At 45.5% G+C, this 16,307-nt stretch overlaps 10 non-coding genes across 10 annotated transcripts; all 10 read right to left on the bottom strand.

The window, feature by feature from the left end:
* Nucleotides 1–790: 790 nt before the first annotated feature.
* trnav-cac (transfer RNA valine (anticodon CAC)) lies at nucleotides 791–861 on the bottom strand. The gene has a single exon. It is a non-coding gene; the product is annotated as a tRNA-Val (tRNA).
* Nucleotides 862–2,264: 1,403 nt separating this feature from the next.
* trnag-ccc (transfer RNA glycine (anticodon CCC)) lies at nucleotides 2,265–2,335 on the bottom strand. The gene has a single exon. It is a non-coding gene; the product is annotated as a tRNA-Gly (tRNA).
* Nucleotides 2,336–3,739: 1,404 nt separating this feature from the next.
* trnag-ccc (transfer RNA glycine (anticodon CCC)) lies at nucleotides 3,740–3,810 on the bottom strand. The gene has a single exon. It is a non-coding gene; the product is annotated as a tRNA-Gly (tRNA).
* Nucleotides 3,811–5,210: 1,400 nt separating this feature from the next.
* Nucleotides 5,211–5,281, bottom strand: trnag-ccc (transfer RNA glycine (anticodon CCC)). Its single transcript has one exon. It is a non-coding gene; the product is annotated as a tRNA-Gly (tRNA).
* A 1,403-nt stretch (nucleotides 5,282–6,684) lies between these two features.
* trnag-ccc (transfer RNA glycine (anticodon CCC)) lies at nucleotides 6,685–6,755 on the bottom strand. The gene has a single exon. It is a non-coding gene; the product is annotated as a tRNA-Gly (tRNA).
* A 1,404-nt stretch (nucleotides 6,756–8,159) lies between these two features.
* Nucleotides 8,160–8,230, bottom strand: trnag-ccc (transfer RNA glycine (anticodon CCC)). The gene has a single exon. It is a non-coding gene; the product is annotated as a tRNA-Gly (tRNA).
* A 2,876-nt stretch (nucleotides 8,231–11,106) lies between these two features.
* trnag-ccc (transfer RNA glycine (anticodon CCC)) lies at nucleotides 11,107–11,177 on the bottom strand. The gene has a single exon. It is a non-coding gene; the product is annotated as a tRNA-Gly (tRNA).
* A 1,403-nt stretch (nucleotides 11,178–12,580) lies between these two features.
* On the bottom strand, nucleotides 12,581–12,651 carry trnag-ccc (transfer RNA glycine (anticodon CCC)). The gene has a single exon. It is a non-coding gene; the product is annotated as a tRNA-Gly (tRNA).
* Nucleotides 12,652–14,054: 1,403 nt separating this feature from the next.
* Nucleotides 14,055–14,125, bottom strand: trnag-ccc (transfer RNA glycine (anticodon CCC)). Its single transcript has one exon. It is a non-coding gene; the product is annotated as a tRNA-Gly (tRNA).
* A 1,404-nt stretch (nucleotides 14,126–15,529) lies between these two features.
* On the bottom strand, nucleotides 15,530–15,600 carry trnag-ccc (transfer RNA glycine (anticodon CCC)). Its single transcript has one exon. It is a non-coding gene; the product is annotated as a tRNA-Gly (tRNA).
* Between the last annotated feature and the right edge of the window lie 707 nt (nucleotides 15,601–16,307).

Here is a 16,307-nt window from a genome sequence, read left to right as displayed (position 1 = left end):
AGCAAGAATGTCCTTCCTCAGATTAGATGATCATAACTGCACACAATACTCAAGGTCTGGTCTCAGCAAGGTGCTGTACAAGTCTCCATGCTCCGATACCCTAATCTCCTCGCTATGAAGGCCAGCATGACATTTGGCTTCCTTTACTGCATGCTGTACCTGTATGTATGAATGACTTCAACGACCGATGTACCAAAATACCCAGGTCTCAATACCCCTCCGCTTTTACAAATCGGTCAACATTCAGATAACATTCTACCTTCAAGGTTTTGCCACCAAAGTGGATAAACTCACACTTTTCTTCAGTATATGGCATCTGCCATCCACCTAATCTGTCCAATTCCTCTGCAGCCTCCTCGCAGCTCGCACTGCAACCCAGCTTGGTGTGATTTGCAAAGTTGGAGATGTTACATTGATGGAATTATTGAAAATCGCCACAGCTCGAGGAAACGGTACCGCCGCTCCTTTCTGCTCCTCCTTATTAAACTGCCGCCCAAACTTGCTCCCGCTCTTTCAACACCCGCTCATCTCTGCTGCCGTGCTGCAAACAGCCACTCCTGTGTGTTCTCGCTTTTTAAATTGCCGCTTCCCTCTGCTCGTGCTATTTGAAAAATAACTCAAATCCTTTGCTCCCTCACGTTACAAGCGATCCTCACTGCTCCCGCTCTTTATACCGAAGGATATCTGTGCCCCCGCTCATTTAACAGCCGCTCCTCTCTGTGTACGCTCTTGAAACAGTCGGGAAGTTTAATTTTTAAATACACGCTTTCTGAAATACTTCCATAAACACTGTATTGACCGGGATTCGAACCCGGGACACCCGCGTGTGAGGCGAGAATTCTACTACTAAACCACCAATGCTCACATTACGAGCACATTCAAGTTTAAAGATAGTGCAATTAGTGTTTAATTTTTGTTAATAAAAGGCGAAGAACAACAAAGCACCTCATATTCTGAAGATAGAAACATAGAAACTTAGAAATTGGTGCAGGAGTAGGCCATTCGTCCCTTCCAGCCAGCAGCACCATTCAATATGATCATGGCTGAGCATGCAACTTCACTTCCCTATCCTGATTTCTCTCCATGCCCCTTGATCACTTTAGCCGTAAGGGCCATATCTCACTCTCTTTTGAGTATATCTATCCAACTGGCTTCCACATCTTTCTGTGGCACAGAATTCCACAGGTTCACAATGATCTGAGTGAAGAAGATTCTCCTCGTGTCGCTCCTAAATGGTTTACACTTTATCCTTAGACAGTGACCGCTGGTGCTGGGCTTCCTTTATTCGGAATGCGGGAACCTTTTTACGCCATCAAATCTGTCCATCGCCGACCAAATTTTAAATGTTTCTATGAGCTCCCCTCTCATTCTTCTAAATTCCAGCGAGTATAAGCCTAGTCGATCCAGTCTTTCTTCATGTCAGTCCTGCCATCCCTGGAATCAATCTGGTGAATATTCGCTACACTCCCTCAAAAGCAAGAATGTCCTTCCTCAGATTAGATGATCATAACTGCACACAATACTCAAGGTCTGGTCTCAGCAAGGTGCTGTACAAGTCTCCATGCTCCGATACCGTAATCTCCTCGCTATCAAGGCCAGCATGACATTTGGCTTCCTTTACTGCATGCTGTACCTGTATGTATGAATGACTTCAACGACTGATGTACCAAAATACCCAGGTCTCAATACCCCTCCGCTTTTACAAATCGGTCAACATTCAGATAACATTCTACCTTCAAGGTTTTGCCACCAAAGTGGATAAACTCACACTTATCTTCATTATATGGCATCTGCCATCCACCTAATCTGTCCAATTCCGCTGCAGCCTCCGAGCAGCTCGCACTGCAACCCAGCTTGGTGTGATTTGCAAAGTTGGAGATATTACATTGATGGAATTATTGAAAATCGCCACAGCTCGAGGAAACGGTACCGCCGCTCCTTTCTGCTCCTCCTTATTAAACTGCCGCCCAGACTTGCTCCCGCTCTTTCAACACCCGCTCATCTCTGCTGCCGTGCTGCAAACAGCCACTCCTGTGTGTTCTCGCTTTTTAAATTGCCGCTTCCCTCTGCTCGTGCTATTTGAAAAATAACTCAAATCCTTTACTCCCTCACGTTACAAGCGATCCTCACTGCTCCCGCTCTTTATACCGAAGGATATCTGTGCCCACGCTCATTTAACAGCCGCTCCTCTCTGTGTCCGCTATTGAAACAGTCGGGAAGTTTAATTTTTAAATACACGCTTTCTGAAATACTTCCATAAACACTGCATTGGCCAGGAATCGAACCCGGGTCTCCCGCGTGGGAGGCGAGAATTCTACCCCTGAACCACCAATGCTCACATTACGAGCACATTCAAGTTTAAAGATAGTGCAATTAGTGTTTAATTTTTGTTAATAAAAGGCGAAGAACAACAAAGCACCTCATATTCTGAAGATAGAAACATAGAAACTTAGAAAGTAGGTGCAGGAGTAGGCCATTCGTCCCTTCCAGCCAGCACCACCATTCAATATGATCATGGCTGAGCATGCAACTTCACTTCCCCTTCCTGATTTCTCTCCATGCCCCTTGATCACTTTAGCCGTAAGGGCCATATCTCACTCTCTTTTGAGTATATCTATCCAACTGGCTTCCACATCTTTCTGTGGCACAGAATTCCACAGGTTCACAATGATCTGAGTGAAGAAGATTCTCCTCGTGTCGGTCCTAAATGGTTTACACTTTATCCTTAGACAGTGACCGCTGGTGCTGGGCTTCCTTTATTCGGAATGCGGGAACCTTTTTACGCCATCAAACCTGTCCATTCCCGACCAAATTTTAAATGTTTCTATGAGCTCCCCTCTCATTCTTCTAAATTCCAGCGAGTATAAGCCTAGTCGATCCAGTCTTTCTTCATGTCAGTCCTGCCATCCCTGGAATCAATCTGGTGAATATTCGCTACACTCCCTCAAAAGCAAGAATGTCCTTCCTCAGATTAGATGATCATAACTGCACACAATACTCAAGGTCTGGTCTCAGCAAGGTGCTGTACAAGTCTCCATGCTCCGATACCCTAATCTCCTCGCTATGAAGGCCAGCATGACATTTGGCTTCCTTTACTGCATGCTGTACCTGTATGTATGAATGACTTCAACGACTGATGTACCAAAATACCCAGGTCTCAATACCCCTCCACTTTTACAAATCGGTCAACATTCAGATAACATTCTACCTTCAAGGTTTTGCCACCAAAGTGGATAACCTCACACTTATCTTCATTATATGGCATCTGCCATCCACCGAATCTGTCCAATTCGGCTGAAGCCTCCAAGCAGCTCGCAATGCAACCCAGCTTGGTGTGATTTGCAAAGTTGGAGATATTACATTGATGGAATTATTGAAAATCGCCACAGCTCGAGGAAACGGTACCGCCGCTCCTTTCTGCTCCTCCTTATTAAACTGCCGCCCAGACTTGCTCCCGCTCTTTCAACACCCGCTCATCTCTGCTGCCGTGCTGCAAACAGCCACTCCTGTGTGTTCTCGCTTTTTAAATTGCCGCTTCCCTCTGCTCGTGCTATTTGAAAAATAACTCAAATCCTTTCCTCCCTCACGTTACAAGCGATCCTCACTGCTCCCGCTCTTTATACCGAAGGATATCTGTGCCCACGCTCATTTAACAGCCGCTCCTCTCTGTGTCCGCTCTTGAAACAGTCGGGAAGTTTAATTTTTAAATACACGCTTTCTGAAATACTTCCATAAACACTGCATTGGCCGGGAATCGAACCCGGGTCTCCCGCGTGGGAGGCGAGAACTCTACCCCTGAACCACCAATGCTCACATTACGAGCACATTCAAGTTTAAAGATAGTGCAATTAGTGTTTAATTTTTGCTAATAAAAGGCGAAGAACAACAAAGCATCTCATATTCTGAAGATAGAAACATAGAAACTTAGAAATTGGTGCAGGAGTAGGCCATTCGTCCCTTCCAGCCAGCACCACCATTCAAAATGATCATGGCTGAGCATGCAACTTCACTTCTCCTTCCTGATTTCTCTCCATGCCCCTTGATCACTTTAGCCGTAAGGGCCATATCTCACTCTCTTTTGAGTATATCTATCCAACTGGCTTCCACATCTTTCTGTGGTACAGAATTCCACAGGTTCACAATGATCTGAGTGAAGAAGATTCTCCTCGTGTCGGTCCTAAATGGTTTACACTTTATCCTTAGACAGTGACCGCTGGTACTGGGCTTCCTTTATTCGGACTGCGGGAACCTTTTTACGCCATCAAACCTGTCCATTCCCGACAAAATTTTAAATGTTTCTATGAGCTCCCCTCTCATTCTTCTAAATTCCAGCGAGTGTAAGACGAGTCGATCCAGTCTTTCTTCATGCAGTCCTGACATCCCTGGAATCAATCTGGTGAATATTCGCTACACTCCCTCAACAGCAAGAATGTCCTTCCTCAGATTAGATGATCATAACTGCACACAATACTCAAGGTCTGGTCTCAGCAAGGTGCTGTACAAGTCTCCATGCTCCGATACCGTAATCTCCTCGCTATCAAGGCCAGCATGACATTTGGCTTCCTTTACTGCATGCTGTACCTGTATGTATGAATGACTTCAACGACTGATGTACCAAAATACCCAGGTCTCAATACCCCTCCGCTTTTACAAATCGGTCAACATTCAGATAACATTCTACCTTCAAGGTTTTGCCACCAAAGTGGATAAACTCACACTTATCTTCATTATATGGCATCTGCCATCCACCTAATCTGTCCAATTCCGCTGCAGCCTCCGAGCAGCTCGCACTGCAACCCAGCTTAGTGTGATTTGCAAAGTTGGAGATATTACATTGATGGAATTATTGAAAATCGCCACAGCTCGAGGAAACGGTACCGCCGCTGCTTTCTGCTCCTCCTTATTAAACTGCCGCCCAGACTTGCTCCCGCTCTTTCAACACCCGCTCATCTCTGCTGCCGTGCTGCAAACAGCCATCCTGTGTGTTCTCGCTTTTTAAATTGCCGCTTCCCTCTGCTCGTGCTATTTGAAAAATAACTCAAATCCTTTACTCCCTCACGTTACAAGCGATCCTCACTGCTCCCGCTCTTTATACCGAAGGATATCTGTGCCCCCGCTCATTTAACCGCCGCTCCTCTCTGTGTACGCTTTGAAACAGTCGGGAAGTTTAATTTTTAAATACACGCTTTCTGAAATACTTCCATAAACACTGCATTGGCCGGGAATCGAACCCGGGTCACCCGCGTGGGAAGCGAGAACTCTACCCCTGAACCACCAATGCTCACATTACGAGCACATTCAAGTTTAAAGATAGTGCAATTAGTGTTTAATTTTTGCTAATAAAAGGCGAAGAACAACAAATCACCTCATATTCTGAAGATAGAAACATAGAAACTTAGAAATTGGTGCAGGAGTAGGCCATTCGTCCCTTCCAGCCAGCACCACCATTCAATATGATCATGGCTGAGCATGCAACTTCACTTCCCCTTCCTGATTTCTCTCCATGCCCCTTGATCACTTTAGCCCTAAGGGCCATATCTCACTCTCTTTTGAGTATATCTATCCAACTGGCTTGCACATCTTTCTGTGGTACAGAATTCCACAGGTTCACATTGATCTGAGTGAAGAAGATTCTCCTCGTGTCGGTCCTAAATGGTTTACACTTTATCCTTAGACAGTGACCGCTGGTACTAGGCTTCCATTATTCGGACTGCGGGAAGCTTTTTACGCCATCAAACCTGTCCATTCCCGACCAAATTTTAAATGTTTCTTGGATCTCCCCTCTCATTCTTCTAAATTCCAGCGAGTATAAGCCTAGTCGATCCAGTCTTTCTTCATGTCAGTCCTGCCATCCCTGGAATCAATCTGGTGAATATTCGCTACACTCCCTCAAAAGCAAGAATGTCCTTCCTCAGATTAGATGATCATAACTGCACACAATACTCAAGGTCTGGTCTCAGCAAGGTGCTGTACAAGTCTCCATGCTCCGATACCCTAATCTCCTCGCTATCAAGGCCAGCATGACATTTGGCTTCCTTTACTGCATGCTGTACCTGTATGTATGAATGACTTCAACGACTGATGTACCAAAATACCCAGGTCTCAATACCCCTCCGCTTTTACAAATCGCTCAACATTCAGATAACATTCTACCTTCAAGGTTTTGCCACCAAAGTGGATAAACTCACACTTATCTTCATTATATGGCATCTGCCATCCACCTAATCTGTCCAATTCCGCTGCAGCCTCCGAGCAGCTCGCACTGCAACCCAGCTTGGTGTGATTTGCAAAGTTGGAGATATCACATTGATGGAATTATTGAAAATCGCCACAGCTCGAGGAAACGGTGCCGCCGCGCCTTTCTGCTCCTCCTTATTAAACTGCCGCCCAGACTTGCTCCCGCTCTTTCAACACCCGCTCATCTCTGCTGCCGTGCTGCAAACAGCCACTCCTGTGTGTTCTCGCTTTTTAAATTGCCGCTTCCCTCTGCTCGTGCTATTTGAAAAATAACTCAAATCGTTTACTCCCTCACGTTACAAGCGATCCTCACTGCTCCCGCTCTTTATACCGAAGGATATCTGTGCCCACGCTCATTTAACAGCCGCTCCTCTCTGTGTCCGCTCTTGAAACAGTCGGGAAGTTTAATTTTTAAATACGCCCTTTCTGAAATACTTCCATAAACACTGCATTGGCCGGGAATCGAACCCGGGTCTCCCGCGTGGGAGGCGAGAATTCTACCTCTGAGCCACCAATGCTCACATTACGAGCACATTCAAGTTTAAAGATAGTGCAATTAGTGTTTAATTTTTGTTAATAAAAGGCGAAGAACAACAAAGCACCTCATATTCTGAAGATAGAAACATAGAAACTTAGAAAGTAGGTGCAGGAGTAGGCCATTCGTCCCTTCCAGCCAGCACCACCATTCAATATGATCATGGCTGAGCATGCAACTTCACTTCCCCTTCCTGATTTCTCTCCATGCCCCTTGATCACTTTAGCCGTAAGGGCCATATCTCACTCTCTTTTGAGTATATCTATCCAACTGGCTTCCACATCTTTCTGTGGCACAGAATTCCACAGGTTCGCAATGATCTGAGTGAAGAAGATTCTCCTCGTGTCGGTCCTAAATGGTTTACACTTTATCCTTAGACAGTGACCGCTGGTGCTGGGCTTCCTTTATTCGGATTGCGGGAACCTTTTTACGCCATCAAACCTGTCCATTCCCGACCAAATTTTAAATGTTTCTGTGAGCTCCCCTCTCATTCTTCTAAATTCCAGCGAGTATAATCCTCGTCGATCCAGTCTTTCTTCATGTCAGTCCTGCCATCCCTGGAATCAATCTGGTGAATATTCGCTACACTCCCTCAAAAGCAAGAATGTCCTTCCTCAGATTAGATGATCATAACTGCACACAATACTCAAGGTCTGGTCTCAGCAAGGTGCTGTACAAGTCTCCATGCTCCGATACCCTAATCTCCTCGCTATGAAGGCCAGCATGACACTTGGCTTCCTTTACTGCATGCTGTAGCTGTATGTATGAATGACTTCAATGACCGATGTAACAAAATACCCAGGTCTCAATACCCCTCCGCTTTTACAAATCGGTCAACATTCAGATAACATTCTACCTTCAAGGTTTTGCCACCAAAGTGGATAAACTCACACTTATCTTCATTATATGGCATCTGCCATCCACCTAATCTGTCCAATTCCGCTGCAGCCTCCGAGCAGCTCGCACTGCAACCCAGCTTGGTGTGATTTGCAAAGTTGGAGATATTACATTGATGGAATTATTGAAAATCGCCACAGCTCGAGGAAACGGTACCCGCCGCTCCTTTCTGCTCCTCCTTATTAAACTGCCGCCCAGACTTGCTCCCGCTCTTTCAACACCCGCTCATCTCTGCTGCCGTGCTGCAAACAGCCATCCTGTGTGTTTTCGCTTTTAAAATTGCCGCTTCCCTCTGCTCGTGCTATTTGAAAAATAACTCAAATCCTTTACTCCCTCACTTTACAAGCGATCCTCACTGCTCCCGCTCTTTATACCGAAGGATATCTGTGCCCACGCTCATTTAACAGCCGCTCCTCTCTGTGTCCGCTCTTGAAACAGTCGGGAAGTTTAATTTTTAAATACGCCCTTTCTGAAATACTTCCATAAACACTGCATTGGCCGGGAATCGAACCCGGGTCTCCCGCGTGGGAGGCGAGAATTCTACCTCTGAGCCACCAATGCTCACATGACGAGCACATTCAAGTTTAAAGATAGTGCAATTAATGTTTAATTTTTGTTAATAAAAGGCGAAGAACAACAAAACACCTCATATTCTGAAGATAGAAACATAGAAACTTAGAAAGTAGGTGCAGGAGTAGGCCATTCGTCCCTTCCAGACAGCACCACCATTCAATATGATCATGGCTGAGCATGCAACTTCACTTCCCCTTCCTGATTTCTCTCCATGCCCCTTGATCACTTTAGCCGTAAGGGCCATATCTCACTCTCTTTTGAGTATATCTATCCAACTGGCTTCCACATCTTTCTGTGGCACAGAATTCCACAGGTTCGCAATGATCTGAGTGAAGAAGATTCTCCTCGTGTCGGTCCTAAATGGTTTACACTTTATCCTTAGACAGTGACCGCTGGTGCTGGGCTTCCTTTATTCGGAATGCGGGAACCTTTTTACGCCATCAAACCTGTCCATTCCCGACCAAATTTTAAATGTTTCTGTGAGCTCCCCTCTCATTCTTCTAAATTCCAGCGAGTATAATCCTAGTCGATCCAGTCTTTCTTCATGTCAGTCCTGCCATCCCTGGAATCAATCTGGTGAATATTCGCTACACTCCCTCAAAAGCAAGAATGTCCTTCCTCAGATTAGATGATCATAACTGCACACAATACTCAAGGTCTGGTCTCAGCAAGGTGCTGTACAAGTCACCATGCTCCGATACCCTAATCTCCTCGCTATGAAGGCCAGCATGACACTTGGCTTCCTTTACTGCATGCTGTACCTGTATGTATGAATGACTTCAACGACTGATGTACCAAAATACCCAGGTCTCAATACCCCTCCGCTTTTACAAATCGGTCAACATTCAGATAACATTCTACCTTCAAGGTTTGCCACCAAAGTGGATAACCTCACACTTATCTTCATTATATGGCATCTGCCATCCACCGAATCTGTCCAATTCCGCTGCAGCCTCCTAGCAGCTCGCAATGCAACCCAGCTTGGTGTGATTTGCAAAGTTGGAGATATTACATTGATGGAATTATTGAAAATCGCCACAGCTCGAGGAAACGGTACCGCCGCTCCTTTCTGCTCCTCCTTATTAAACTGCCGCCCAGACTTGCTCCCGCTCTTTCAACACCCGCTCATCTCTGCTGCCGTGCTGCAAACAGCCACTCCTGTGTGTTCTCGCTTTTTAAATTGCCGCTTCCCTCTGCTCGTGCTGTTTGAAAAATAACTCAAATCCTTTGGTCCCTCACGTTGCAAGCGATCCTCACTGCTCCCAATCTTTATACCGAAGGATATCTGTGCCCCCGCTCATTTAACAGCCGCTCCTCTCTGTGTACGCTTTGAAACAGTCGGGAAGTTTAATTTTTAAATACACGCTTTCTGAAATACTTCCATAAACACTGCATTGGCCTGGAATCGAATCCGGGTCTCCCGCGTGGGAGGCGAGAATTCTACCCCTGAACCATCAATGCTCACAGTACGAGCACATTCAAGTTTAAAGATAGTGCAATTAGTGTTTAATTTTTGTTAATAAAAGGCGAAGAACAAAAAGCACCTCATATTCTGAAGATAGAAACATAGAAACTTATAAAGTAGGTGCAGGAGTAGGCCATTCGTCCCTTCCAGCCAGCACCACCATTCAATATGATCATAGCTGAGCATGCAACTTCACTTCCCCTTCCTGATTTCTCTCCATGCCCCTTGATCACTTTAGCCGTAAGGGCCATATCTCACTCTCTTTTGAGTATATCTATCCAACTGGCTTCCACATCTTTCTGTGGCACAGAACTCCACAGGTTCACAATGATCTGAGTGAAGAAGATTCTCCTCGTGTCGCTCCTAAATGGTTTACACTTTATCCTTAGACAGTGACCGCTGGTGCTGGGCTTCCTTTATTCGGAATGCGGGAACCTTTTTACGCCATCAAACCTGTCCATTCCCGACCAAATTTTAAATGTTTCTATGAGCTCCCCTCTCATTCTTCTAAATTCCAGCGAGTATAAGCCTAGTCGATCCAGTCTTTCTTCATGTCAGTCCTGCCATCCCTGGAATCAATCTGGTGAATATTCGCTACACTCCCTCAAAAGCAAGAATGTCCTTCCTCAGATTAGATGATCATAACTGCACACAATACTCAAGGTCTGGTCTCAGCAAGGTGCTGTACAAGTCTCCATGCTCCGATACCCTAATCTCCTCGCTATCAAGGCCAGCATGACATTTGGCTTCCTTTACTGCATGCTGTACCTGTATGTATGAATGACTTCAACGACTGATGTACCAAAATACCCAGGTCTCAATACCCGTCCGCTTTTACAAATCGGTCAACATTCAGATAACATTCTACCTTCAAAGTTTTGCCACCAAAGTGGATAAACTCACACTTATCTTCATCATATGGCATCTGCCATCCACCTAATCTGTCCAATTCCGCTGCAGCCTCCGAGCAGCTCGCACTGCAACCCAGCTTGGTGTGATTTGCAAAGTTGGAGATATTACATTGATGGAATTATTGAAAATCGCCACAGCTCGAGGAAACGGTACCGCCGCTCCTTTCTGCTCCTACTTATTAAATTGCCGCCCAGACTTGCTCCCGCTCTTTCAACACCCGCTCATCTCTGCTGCCGTTCTGCAAACAGCCACTCCTGTGTGTTCTCGCTTTTTAAATTGCCGCTTCCCTCTGCTCGTGCTATTTGAAAAATAACTCAAATCCTTTACTCCCTCACGTTACAAGCGATCCTCACTGCTCCCGCTCTTTATACCGAAGGATATCTGTGCCCACGCTCATTTAGCAGCCGCTCCTCTCTGTGTCCGCTCTTGAAACAGTCGGGAAGTTTAATTTTTAAATACACGCTTTCTGAAATACTTCCATAAACACTGCATTGGCCGGGAATCGAACCCGGGTCTCCCGCGTGGGAGGCGAGAATTCTACCCCTGAACCATCAATGCTCACAGTACGAGCACATTCAAGTTTAAAGATAGTGCAATTAGTGTTTAATTTTTGTTAATAAAAGGCGAAGAACAAAAAGCACCTCATATTCTGAAGATAGAAACATAGAAACTTATAAAGTAGGTGCAGGAGTAGGCCATTCGTCCCTTCCAGCCAGCACCACCATTCAATATGATCATAGCTGAGCATGCAACTTCACTTCCCCTTCCTGATTTCTCTCCATGCCCCTTGATCACTTTAGCCGTAAGGGCCATATCTCACTCTCTTTTGAGTATATCTATCCAACTGGCTTCCACATCTTTCTGTGGCACAGAACTCCACAGGTTCACAATGATCTGAGTGAAGAAGATTCTCCTCGTGTCGCTCCTAAATGGTTTACACTTTATCCTTAGACAGTGACCGCTGGTGCTGGGCTTCCTTTATTCGGAATGCGGGAACCTTTTTACGCCATCAAACCTGTCCATTCCCGACCAAATTTTAAATGTTTCTATGAGCTCCCCTCTCATTCTTCTAAATTCCAGCGAGTATAAGCCTAGTCGATCCAGTCTTTCTTCATGTCAGTCCTGCCATCCCTGGAATCAATCTGGTGAATATTCGCTACACTCCCTCAAAAGCAAGAATGTCCTTCCTCAGATTAGATGATCATAACTGCACACAATACTCAAGGTCTGGTCTCAGCAAGGTGCTGTACAAGTCTCCATGCTCCGATACCCTAATCTCCTCGCTATCAAGGCCAGCATGACATTTGGCTTCCTTTACTGCATGCTGTACCTGTATGTATGAATGACTTCAACGACTGATGTACCAAAATACCCAGGTCTCAATACCCCTCCGCTTTTACAAATCGGTCAACATTCAGATAACATTCTACCTTCAAAGTTTTGCCACCAAAGTGGATAAACTCACACTTATCTTCATCATATGGCATCTGCCATCCACCTAATCTGTCCAATTCCGCTGCAGCCTCCGAGCAGCTCGCACTGCAACCCAGCTTGGTGTGATTTGCAAAGTTGGAGATATTACATTGATGGAATTATTGAAAATCGCCACAGCTCGAGGAAACGGTACCGCCGCTCCTTTCTGCTCCTCCTTATTAAACTGCCGCCCAGACTTGCTCCCGCTCTTTCAACACCCGCTCATCTCTGCTGCCGTGCTGCAAACAGCCACTCCTGTGTGTTCTCGCTTTTTAAATTGCCGCTTCCCTCTGCTCGTGCTATTTGAAAAATAACTCAAATCCTTTACTCCCTCACGTTACAAGCGATCCTCACTGCTCCCGCTCTTTATACCGAAGGATATCTGTGCCCACGCTCATTTAACAGCCGCTCCTCTCTGTGTCCGCTCTTGAAACAGTCGGGAAGTTTAATTTTTAAATACACGCTTTCTGAAATACTTCCATAAACACTGCATTGGCCAGGAATCGAACCCGGGTCTCCCGCGTGGGAGGCGAGAATTCTACCCCTGAACCACCAATGCTCACATTACGAGCACATTCAAGTTTAAAGATAGTGCAATTAGTGTTTAATTTTTGTTAATAAAAGGCGAAGAACAACAAAGCACCTCATATTCTGAAGATAGAAACATAGAAACTTAGAAAGTAGGTGCAGGAGTAGGCCATTCGTCCCTTCCAGCCAGCACCACCATTCAATATGATCATGGCTGAGCATGCAACTTCACTTCCCCTTCCTGATTTCTCTCCATGCCCCTTGATCACTTTAGCCGTAAGGGCCATATCTCACTCTCTTTTGAGTATATCTATCCAACTGGCTTCCACATCTTTCTGTGGTACAGAATTCCACAGGTTCACATTGATCTGAGTGAAGAAGATTCTCCTCGTGTCGGTCCTAAATGGTTTACACTTTATCCTTAGACAGTGACCGCTGGTACTGGGCTTCCTTTATTCGGACTGCGGGAACCTTTTTACGCCATCAAACCTGTCCATTCCCGACCAAATTTAAATGTTTCTTGGAGCTCCCCTCTCATTCTTCTAAATTCCAGCGTGTATAAGCCTAGTCGATCCAGTCTTTCTTCATGTCAGTCCTGCCATCCCTGGAATCAATCTGGTGAATATTCGCTACACTCCCTCAAAAGCAAGAATGTCCTTCCTCAGATTAGATGATCATAACTGCACACAATACTCAAGGTCTGGTCTGAGCAAGGTGCTGTACAAGTCTCCATGCTCCGATACCCTAATCTCCTCGCTATCAAGGCCAGCATGACATTTGGCTTCCTTTACTGCATGCTGTACCTGTATGTATGAATGACTTCAACGACTGATGTACCAAAATACCCAGGTCTCAATACCCCTCCGCTTTTACAAATCGGTCAACATTCAGATAACATTCTACCTTCAAGGTTTTGCCACCAAAGTGGATAAACTCACACTTATCTTCATTATATGGCATCTGCCATCCACCTAATCTGTCCAATTCCGCTGCAGCCTCCGAGCAGCTCGCACTGCAACCCAGCTTGGTGTGATTTGCAAAGTTGGAGATATTACATTGATGGAATTATTGAAAATCGCCACAGCTCGAGGAAACGGTACCGCCGCTCCTTTCTGCTCCTCCTTATTAAACTGCCGCCCAGACTTGCTCCCGCTCTTTCAACACCCGCTCATCTCTGCTGCCGTGCTGCAAACAGCCACTCCTGTGTGTTCTCGCTTTTTAAATTGCCGCTTCCCTCTGCTCGTGCTATTTAAAAAATAACTCAAATCCTTTACTCCCTCACGTTACAAGCGATCCTCACTGCTCCCGCTCTTTATACCGAAGGATATCTGTGCCCACGCTCATTTCACAGCCGCTCCTCTCTGTGTCCGCTCTTGAAACAGTCGGGAAGTTTAATTTTTAAATACACGCTTTCTGAAATACTTCCATAAACACTGCATTGGCCGGGAATCGAACCCGGGTCTCCAGCGTGGGAGGCGAGAATTCTACCCCTGAACCATCAATGCTCACATTACGAGCACATTCAAGTTTAAAGATAGTGCAATTAGTGTTTAATTTTTGTTAATAAAAGGCGAAGAACAACAAAGCACCTCATATTCTGAAGATAGAAACATAGAAACTTAGAAAGTAGGTGCAGGAGTAGGCCATTCGTCCCTTCCAGCCAGCACCACCTTTCAATATGATCATGGCTGAGCATGCAACTTCACTTCCCCTTCCTGATTTCTCTCCATGCCCCTTGATCACTTTAGCCGTAAGGGCCATATCTCACTCTCTTTTGAGTATATCTATCCAACTGGCTTCCACATCTTTCTGTGGCACAGAATTCCACAGGTTCACAATGATCTGAGTGAAGAAGATTCTCCTCGTGTCGCTCCTAAATGGTTTACACTTTATCCTTAGACAGTGACCGCTGGTGCTGGGCTTCCTTTATTCGGAATGCGGGAACCTTTTTACGCCATCAAACCTGTCCATTCCCGACCAAATTTTAAATGTTTCTATGAGCTCCCCTCTCATTCTTCTAAATTCCAGCGAGTATAAGCCTAGTCGATCCACTCTTTCTTCATGTCAGTCCTGCCATCCCTGGAATCAATCTGGTGAATATTCGCTACACTCCCTCAAAAGCAAGAATGTCCTTCCTCAGATTAGATGATCATAACTGCACACAATACTCAAGGTCTGGTCTCAGCAAGGTGCTGTACAAGTCTCCATGCTCCGATACCCTAATCTCCTCGCTATCAAGGCCAGCATGACATTTGGCTTCCTTTACTGCATGCTGTACCTGTATGTATGAATGACTTCAACGACTGATGTACCAAAATACCCAGGTCTCAATACCCCTCCGCTTTTACAAATCGGTCAACATTCAGATAACATTCTACCTTCAAGGTTTTGCCACCAAAGTGGATAAACTCACACTTATCTTCATTATATGGCATCTGCCATCCACCTAATCTGTCCAATTCCGCTGCAGCCTCCGAGCAGCTCGCACTGCAACCCAGCTTGGTGTGATTTGCAAAGTTGGAGATATTACATTGATGGAATTATTGAAAATCGCCACAGCTCGAGGAAACGGTACCGCCGCTCCTTTCTGCTCCTCCTTATTAAACTGCCGCCCAGACTTGCTCCCGCTCTTTCAACACCCGCTCATCTCTGCTGCCGTGCTGCAAACAGCCACTCCTGTGTGTTCTCGCTTTTTAAATTGCCGCTTCCCTCTGCTCGTGCTATTTAAAAAATAACTCAAATCCTTTACTCCCTCACGTTACAAGCGATCCTCACTGCTCCCGCTCTTTATACCGAAGGATATCTGTGCCCACGCTCATTTAACAGCCGCTCCTCTCTGTGTCCGCTCTTGAAACAGTCGGGAAGTTTAATTTTTAAATACACGCTTTCTGAAATACTTCCATAAACACTGCATTGGCCGGGATCCGAACCCGGGTCTCCCGCGTGGGAGGCGAAAACTCTACCCCTGAACCACCAATGCTCACATTACGAGCACATTCAAGTTTAAAGATAGTGCAATTAGTGTTTAATTTTTGCGAATAAAAGGCGAAGAACAACAAATCACCTCATATTCTGAAGATAGAAACATAGAAACTTAGAAATTGGTGCAGGAGTAGGCCATTCGTCCCTTCCAGCCAGCACCACCATTCAATATGATCATGGCTGAGCATGCAACTTCACTTCCCCTTCCTGATTTCTCTCCATGCCCCTTGATCACTTTAGCCCTAAGGGCCATATCTCACTCTCTTTTGAGTATATCTATCCAACTGGCTTCCACATCTTTCTGTGGTACAGAATTCCACAGGTTCACATTGATCTGAGTGAAGAAGATTCTCCTCGTGTCGGTGCTAAATGGTTTACACTTTATCCTTAGACAGTGACCGCTGGTACTGGGCTTCCTTTATTCGGACTGCGGGAACCTTTTTACGCCATCAAACCTGTCCATTCCCGACCAAATTTTAAATGTTTCTTGGAGCTCCCCTCTCATTCTTCTAAATTCCAGCGAGTATAAGCCTAGTCGATCCAGTCTTTCTTCATGTCAGTCCTGCCATCCCTGGAATCAATCTGGTGAATATTCGCTACACTCCCTCAAAAGCAAGAATGTCCTTCCTCAGATTAGATGATCATAACTGCACACAATACTCAAGGTCTGGTCTCAGCAAGGTGCTGTACAAGTCTCCATGCTCC

Source organism: Pristiophorus japonicus, chromosome 25, assembly GCF_044704955.1.
Source record: "Pristiophorus japonicus isolate sPriJap1 chromosome 25, sPriJap1.hap1, whole genome shotgun sequence".
Classification (NCBI taxonomy): Eukaryota; Metazoa; Chordata; class Chondrichthyes; family Pristiophoridae; genus Pristiophorus; species Pristiophorus japonicus.
Note: the sequence above shows the minus strand (reverse complement) of the source record. Positions and strands in the feature narration are given on the sequence as shown.